Below are 8,224 nucleotides of genomic sequence, written 5' to 3' on the forward strand. Positions count from 1 at the left end.
CTTGGGATTCTCTCTCTCCCTCTCTCTTTCTCTCTGTCCCTCCCCACTCGCCCTCTCTCCCTCTTTCCCTCTCTCTCTAAATAAATAAAACTTTAAAAAATGAAATATTCATGAATATGTGTACTCCAGAATTTGTATATTGTGAGTGGCCAAATTCTGATCATTGAATCCATTTCCCAATAACAGGAAGACTCATGGTTAATTAGATATATAACATATGGTGCTGTTTTTCTCCTATAGCCAGAATTCATGAGTCCAGGAAGCAAGGGGTAACAATGGGAATGGTAAATCTCACTGTTAAGCCTAATAATTCACTAGCACAATTTTGCTTCCTGTCCCCATGACCTTATGTTCCACTGGTCTAGAGGTCTTTGTTCCAAGGGGAGGAATGTTTCTACCAGACGATACAATAATGATTCCACTGAACTGGAAATTAAGACTGCCGACTGGCCACTTTGGGTTCTCCATGTGTCTGAATCAACAGGCAAAGAAAGGAGTTACTGTGCTGGCTGGGGTGATTGATCCTGACTACCAAGGGGAAATTGGACTACTCATCCACCATAGAAGGAAAGAAGAGTATGTCTGAAATACAGGGGATCCCTTCGTATTACCATGCCCTGTGATTAAGGCCAATGGAAAACTACAACAACCCAACCCAGACAGAACAACTAATGGCTCACATCCTTCAGGAATGAAGATTTGGGTCACCCTAACGGTAAAGAATCATGCATGACCACCTGAGATGCTGGCTGAAGACAAAGGGAAAACAGAATGGGTAGTGGAAGAAGGTAGTTATAAATACAAGCAATGACCATGTGACTAGTTATAGAAGTGAGGACTATAATTGTCATGAGTATCCTTACTTTGTTATGCATGTGTGTGCGTGTATTTCACCAATACCTTTGTTTTCTTCCCTCTTGTATTTCCTTATCATATAATGTAAGATATATTGACTTATGTCATAATATTTAAGTATTGTTAATTTTACATTATAGAATTTGAATTATGGGATATGAAGAAGAGTGAACATCATTCAACAGTATTACCTCCCTTTCAAGGGAAAGGGTTAGAATGTTTTTGGTTTATGCAAGATATTATATCATGTTAGGTAGAATTATGACCTTGTTATTGTCATTATTTAGAGATTAAATTTGGTTTAAGGAGATGCATATGGGTTCCAAGTTGACAAGGGGTGGACTTCTTTCTGATGGTTAATTGTATATATCAACTTGACTGGGCCATGGAGTGCCCAACATTTAGTCAAACATTATTTTGGGTTTGTCTGTGAGGATGTTTCTGGATAAGCTAACATTTGAATGAGTACACTGAATAAAGCAGATTGCCCTCCCTAATTTGGGTAAGCTTTACTGAGTCAATTGAAGACTTAAGTAGAACAAAAAGGCTGGGTCAGAGGGGACTCCTCCTGCCTGATTGCTTTGAGCTGGGACATTGATTTTTTTTTTTTTTCTGCCTTAAGACTTGAACTGAAACATCAGCTCTTCTTGGGTCTTAAGTCTGCAAGCTTGTGGACTGGAACTGAAACCATTGGCTGTTCTGGTTCTTAGGCCTTCCGACTCACAATATAACCACACATCAGCTCTTCTAGGTCTGTAGCATGCCAACGGTAGATCTTGGGTCTTTTCAGCCTCCATAATATGTTAGGCAATGCTTTATAATCCATCTCTCCTCCCCACTCTCTCTATCTATATCTAGTTCTCTCTCTCTCCCTCTCTCTCTATATATCCTATTGGTTCTATTTCTCTGGAGAACCCTAACAGACATATTTTAATTATATATTGAAAGGTGATTGCCCTACTTAAAAAATCTTATTAATTGTTCAATGTTTATTAATAACCATATATGGATTTTATGTATCTTTTGATAGTTTCAAAGTATGTTTTATTATTTGTTATCCATTTAATTTGTTGGGATATATAGATTGCTAAAGAAATGAACAAGATGCTATTTCTATACAGTATGCCTTCCTTAAATCAAGTTTTAAGTATTCTTCAAGAAGCATAGAAGGATGATAACAAGTAGTACTTGCTCCAAATGTTGCCATAGGTGAACTGGACAACATGAACTTCCTGAGACCTGGACATTCATAGACTTACCTTGTTTGTAACATTTGCTTCCTTCTGCCTCTGTTGTCATGTACACAGTGAACGTGACTTACAAAGAAGGCAGTGTCAAATTGTTTGCTATGTTTCTTTTGTAACGGATTTTATTTTTCTTCCAATTTTAGTCCTGCCTAATTGTTCCATTCAAGTAAAGTCATTTAATCTCTCCTGTTCTGATTGATACTTTAATTATCCAGGTTTAACCAGCTGTGTCCACCTCAACCTTTTATGAAGAAAGGAGAGCTATGGTTTCTGAATTTGAGTAATGAAACTATAGACAGGATCATTTTGTCTCCCCAAAATTAGAGAAAGAAATTACCCACGAAAAGAGCACCATGGGGGTGGTGGTTGCCTATCCAGTCCCCTTTATTAGTCTCTTAACATTTTAAAGACTATGACGGTTATTTAAACTAATTACTTGAGGGGCACCTGGGTGGCTCAGCTGGTTAAGCATCTGACTCTTGATTTCTGCTCAGAACATGACCTCACAGTTTGTGAGTTCAAGCCCTACATTGGGCTCCACGCTAATGACAGTGTATAGCCTGCTTGAGATTCCCTCTCTCTCTGCCCCTTCCCTACTTGTTCTCTCTCTGTGTCTCAAAATAAATAAACTTTTTAAAATAAAATAAAATAAAATAAAATAAAATAAAATAAAATAATGACTTGAGAGGCACCTGGCTGGCTCAGTTGGTAGAACATGCAACTTTCAATCTGGGGGTTGTGAGTTTGAACCCCATGTTGGGTGTAGAGATTACTTAAAAAAAGGAAAAGAGATTGGGGCACCTGGGTGGCTCAGTCAGTTAAGCGTCTGACTCTGGATCTTGGCTCAGGTCATGATCTCACAGTTCATGAGTTTGAGCCCCACACTGGGTTCTGCACAGATGGTAAGGAGCCTGCTTGGGATTCTGTCTCTCCTCCCTACCCCTCCCCCACTTGTGCATGCTCTCTCTCTCAAAATAAATAAATAAACTTAAAAAAAAAAGATTATATGATGATGAAATGAGTTAAAAAGTAATTACTTGATTTTATAGCAAAGAAATATATATATGCATATAAATATTATATTATATATAAATCTAATATATTATATATAAATATATATACATATAAATCTTGGACTTGTCAGATCTCATTTTGACTCCTCTGGAGCACCTCGATTGTATTCCTAGATCTTCAGAGACTGGATTCTATGTGCATTTGAAAATAACTACTAGCTGAAGTGATAGAAGCAATAATGTGACTGTAGAACTAACAGGTAGGCTTCTATCAAGACAGTCTATCTCTTGGCTCACTTTTGGTTTCAAGAAACAGAAACCAACTCAAGTTAACTTAAGCAACAAGTGGAAAATGTAAGAATGAAACCAAGGCCATGTCTCAGGGATGAGACATTCTCTCTTTGTTCCACTCTATGTATCTAACTACCTAATCTTCGTGGTAGAAAATATGGCTGCAAAAAATGTTTTTTATATCTCCTGCATTTAAAGATTTCAACCTAAACACAGACCAGATCTCTTACTCCCCGTTCCAAATTTTCCAAGACTGAATCTCTGTCCAGTCCAAACTGTATCTAACAACGTTAGGGGACATAATTTATAACCATGGCTGCTTGGAGACTATCCTGTGACTATGTAGATAAGGGGAAAGGGAGAAGTTTGCAGAGAAAGGAGAGCCGATGCCAAACTTAATAGGGGTCATTTGCAAGACCCTTCGCTTTCCTCCTAATGGAAAATTGATATTAAACAGTATCTTAGGGGCACCTGGGTGGCTCAGTTGGTTGAGCATCCAATTCTTGATTTCAGCTCAGGTCATGATCTTATAGTTCATGGGATCAAGCCCTGCTATGGGCTCTGCACTGATAGTGTGGAGCCTGCTTGGGATTCTCTCTCTACCTGTCTGCCCCTCCCCCACTTGTGCTTTTTCTCTCTCTCTCTCTGTCTCTCTCTCTCTCTCTCTCTCAAAAAATAAATAAATAAACAACAACAAAAAAAAACACAGCTTGCTGGAGTCCATGTTGAGGAAGAGGAAATGGATGGTATAAAAAGTAGATTGGGTAAAAGGAAAACTTTTGAGGCAACTGGGTTTTTGGTGACTTTCTTTAATTCAAACCATAAGTATGGTTTCTCGAAATACAGCTCATTATTTGGGCCATTCTTACACGAAGAGATTTAATTGAGTGTGGCAAATTTATTACTGGATTTTGAGCCATCTTCAAATTCAGATATATGTTAAGTATCCAGATCAGCTTTGTAGAAATGACTAGAATGGACAAGTAGTGACTCAGTTATTTCCATCCTATAAACCAGTGGGTTACAGCCTGCGATCCCTAGACATCTAAGAGTACATAAAGAAAGAATTAAGCAAAACTAAAAGGCAACCAATGGAATGGGAGAAGATATTTGCAAATCACATATCAGATAAAGGGTTAGTGTCCAAAATCTGTAAAAAACTTATCAAACTCAACACCCAAAAAAATAATCCAGTGAAGAAATGGGCAAAAGACATGAATAGACACTTCTCCAAAGAAGACATCCAGTTGGCTAACAGACACATGAAAAAATGCTCAACATAACTCATCATCAGGGAAATACAAATTAAAACCGCAATGAAATACCACCTCCCTCCAGTCAGAATGGCTAAAATTAACTCAGGCAACAACAGATGTTGGCAAGGATGCAGAGAAAGAGGATCTCCTCTGCATTGCTGGTGGGAATGCAAAGTGCAGCCACTCTGGAAAACAGTATGGAGGTTCTTCATAATGTTAAAAAAAGAACTACCCTACAACCCAGCAATTGCACTACTAGGTATTTATCTAAGGGATACAGGTATGCTGTTTTGAAGGGGCGCATGCACCCCAATGTTTATAGCAGCACTATCCACAATAGCCAAAGTATGGAAAGAACCCAAATGTCCATTGACAGATGAATGGATAATGAAGATTTGGTATATATATAGAATGGAGTATTACTTGGCAATCAAAAAGAATAAAATCTTGCCATTTGCAACAACATGGATGGAACTGGAGGGTATTATTATACACTAAGCAAAATAAGTCAGAGAAAGACAAATATCATATGACTTCACTCATATGTAGAATTTAAGATACAAAACAAATGAACATAAGGGAAGGGAAGCAAAAATAATGTAAAAACAGGAGGGCCATAAAACATAAGAGATTCTTAAATACAGAGAATAAACTGAGGGTTGCTGGAGGGGCTATAGTTGGGGAGATGGGCTAAATGGGTAAGGGGCATTAAGGAAGACACTTGTTGGGATGAGCACTGGGTGTTATACATAGGGGATGAATCACTGGAATCTACTCCTGAAATTATTATTGCACTATATGCTAACTAACTTGGATGTAAATTACAAATAAATAACCAGAAAATAAATAGGCACAAAATGAGATAAAGGCATTTTCATATTTCACTGTACTGATCAGCTAGTGGTGTCAGTAAATTTGTTCCCTGTGCCATGTAACATTAAAAGGGGCTTACTTTAATTAAAAAAAAAAGATCCATAAGCTATTTCCAACATTTCATAAAGTCCAAAAGAAATCATAAATTTACCTGACACAAAGCTACTTAAAAAACATCAAAATTTTATGTTTATACTGTAATTATTCCAAGGCAGGAAGTAAGCCTATTATTCCATGCTGATCCTAAGCTCTGTATATATCTATCTGTCTGTCTGCCTATCTATCTATATATCTATCTATCTATCTAGATATGTGCACACATACATACACACACATATACATAAACACACAAATGCATACATAATACATACAATAGTTCATTAAATAGATTCTGGGTAAATGAATTACATCCTGGGAGAAATGTGACTTTAATAAATTTATATGTGGCCACTATTATTCTGTTTATATTCTAAAGGCTATAGAAAAAGAAATTTAAAGTTCAAGATTACCAAAGTCAACTTTCCTGGACATCTATAAACATGAGATAACTAGGCATCTCTCTAAAATAATAAGGTCTAAAATAATGACCTCTGGAAAATCCTCCTACTTTCCTCTTAAAATATATTAAAATATCATCTAGCCCATTATTAGAAGATGTATTGATTAGGATAGTATAATGCCTTAATGATGAAGACTTGTGGGTGATAAGTTGTTACCAGAAATGTTCTGCCTTTAGAGCATGAATTTTGATCATCCTGTGAATGTCAAGACCTTGGATGTTTAGGATTTCCTGAAAGTCCTCATCTCCATAATGATCACAAGCACTTGTTTATTCTTCTGCTTCATTCCATGATTAGGCCTTCTCAACCCAGATGGGAAGAACAAGATGGATAGGGGGCGCCTGGGTGGCTCAGTCAGTTAAGCGTCCGACTTCATCTCAGGTCATGATCTCACAGTTTGTGAGTTTGAGCCCCGTGTTGGGCTCAGTGGTGACAGCTCAGAGCCTAGAGTCTGCTTCAGATTCTGTCTCCCTGTCTCTGCCCCTTCCGTGCTCATACTCTGTCTCTGAAAAAGAAACGTTAAAATTTTTTTAAAAAATAATTAAGATGGATGGGAAAGGTTTCTAAAATATTTATTCTCTACCTGTAGTCCACACTGTCAGAGATCTTTCATGCCTTTAGCAGTGGTACACACATTTACCTGAAATCCACTTTGGAGCAAAGCCACTCCTCTTCCTATAGCCAGGATATCTCAGTAGGTCATTTTGAGCAGCCTTGAACACTTCTCTCACCTCATCAAGGCTCAAACCTCTGCACTAAGTTGTTTTCCATTTTGCCTTTCAGAAAATGATTACAGTTGACCCTTGAACAACATGGGTTTAAACTGTGGAGGCTTAATTATACATGAATTTTTTTGATAAATACAGTACAATACTATAAATATATTTCCTTTTATGTTTGTCTTAATAACATTTTCTCTAGCTTTATGGTAATAATACAGAATATAATACACATAACATACAAAATATATGCTAATCGATTGTTTATGTTATCAGTAAGGCCTCTAGTCAACAGGAGGCTATTAGTAGTTAAGTTTGGGGGGAGTCAAAAGTTATACATAGATTTTTCCACTGCACAAGGGTCACTGCCCAACTTCTACATTGTTCAGGTCAACTGTAATCCCAATTCAAATAAAAAAGTCCATAATTGCAACTTCATCTTTAAATGTACCCTCTACTGGAGCACCTGGGTGGCTCAGTCAGTTAAGCATCTGATGTCGGCTCAGGTCATGATCTCACAGTTTGTGGGTTCAAGTCCTGCATCAGGCTCCATGCTGACAGCTCAAAGCCTGGAGCCTGCTTCAGATTCTGTGTCTCCCTCTCTCTCTGCCCCTCCCTGGCTTGCACTCTGTCCCTCTGTCTCTCAAAAATAAATAAATGTTAAATGTACCCTCTCCTTCAGTCTTGGAAATGATATATCTAAGTTTGAAAAAAAGTTAATGAGATTAGACGCAATAAGGTAGACACAAATTCTAATAAGACTTACTACTTTTTTAAAGCATTGGTTTAAGTATAAAGCTACACAGAAACAGACCATAAATACAGAGAACAACTGATGACTGAGAGAACGGAGAGAGTAGGGGGAATGGGCAAAATGGGGGGAGGGGAGTGGTAGATACAGGCTTCCAGTATGGAATGAATAAATCACAGGAATAAAAGGTACAGCACAAGGAATATAGTCAGTGGTATTGTAATAGCACTGTATGGTAACGGATGGTAGTAGCTGTACTTCTAGTGCATAAGGTATAGACTTTTTGAATCATTATGTTGTACACCTGAAACTAAATGTAACATCGTATATCAAATATACTTCAATAATAAATACATAAATATAAGGCTACATATTTATTCAAAATTGATTCATATTTTATGATGGACTAATCACTTCTCAAATGTGCTTCTTTGTAAGGCTATGAAAAGGGAAGAGTAGGTAGGACATGCATTAATGAGTGTAAGGTTTTCTCACCCTTAAATACTTGTACAAGATGTTCTTTGTAAAGCAAATGTAGTGAAAATCCCCTTTTCTTCCTTGAAGCATCTGTGAATCTTTCTTCTTTATATAAAATGAGGTTTTTGGTGAACACATGACAAGGAAGAGGTTCAATGTAACAAGCAATCATGTTATTTCAA

General features: G+C 37.3%; 1 long non-coding RNA gene across 1 annotated transcript; it reads left to right on the top strand.

The window, feature by feature from the left end:
• On the top strand, positions 1-2,287 carry LOC123385503. Its single transcript, XR_006598147.1, has 2 exons — positions 1-853; positions 2,004-2,287. It is a non-coding gene; the product is annotated as an uncharacterized LOC123385503 (long non-coding RNA).
• The last annotated feature ends 5,937 nt before the right edge of the window (positions 2,288-8,224 follow it).

Source organism: Felis catus, chromosome B2 (genome assembly GCF_018350175.1).
Source record: "Felis catus isolate Fca126 chromosome B2, F.catus_Fca126_mat1.0, whole genome shotgun sequence".
Taxonomy (NCBI): domain Eukaryota; kingdom Metazoa; phylum Chordata; class Mammalia; order Carnivora; family Felidae; genus Felis; species Felis catus.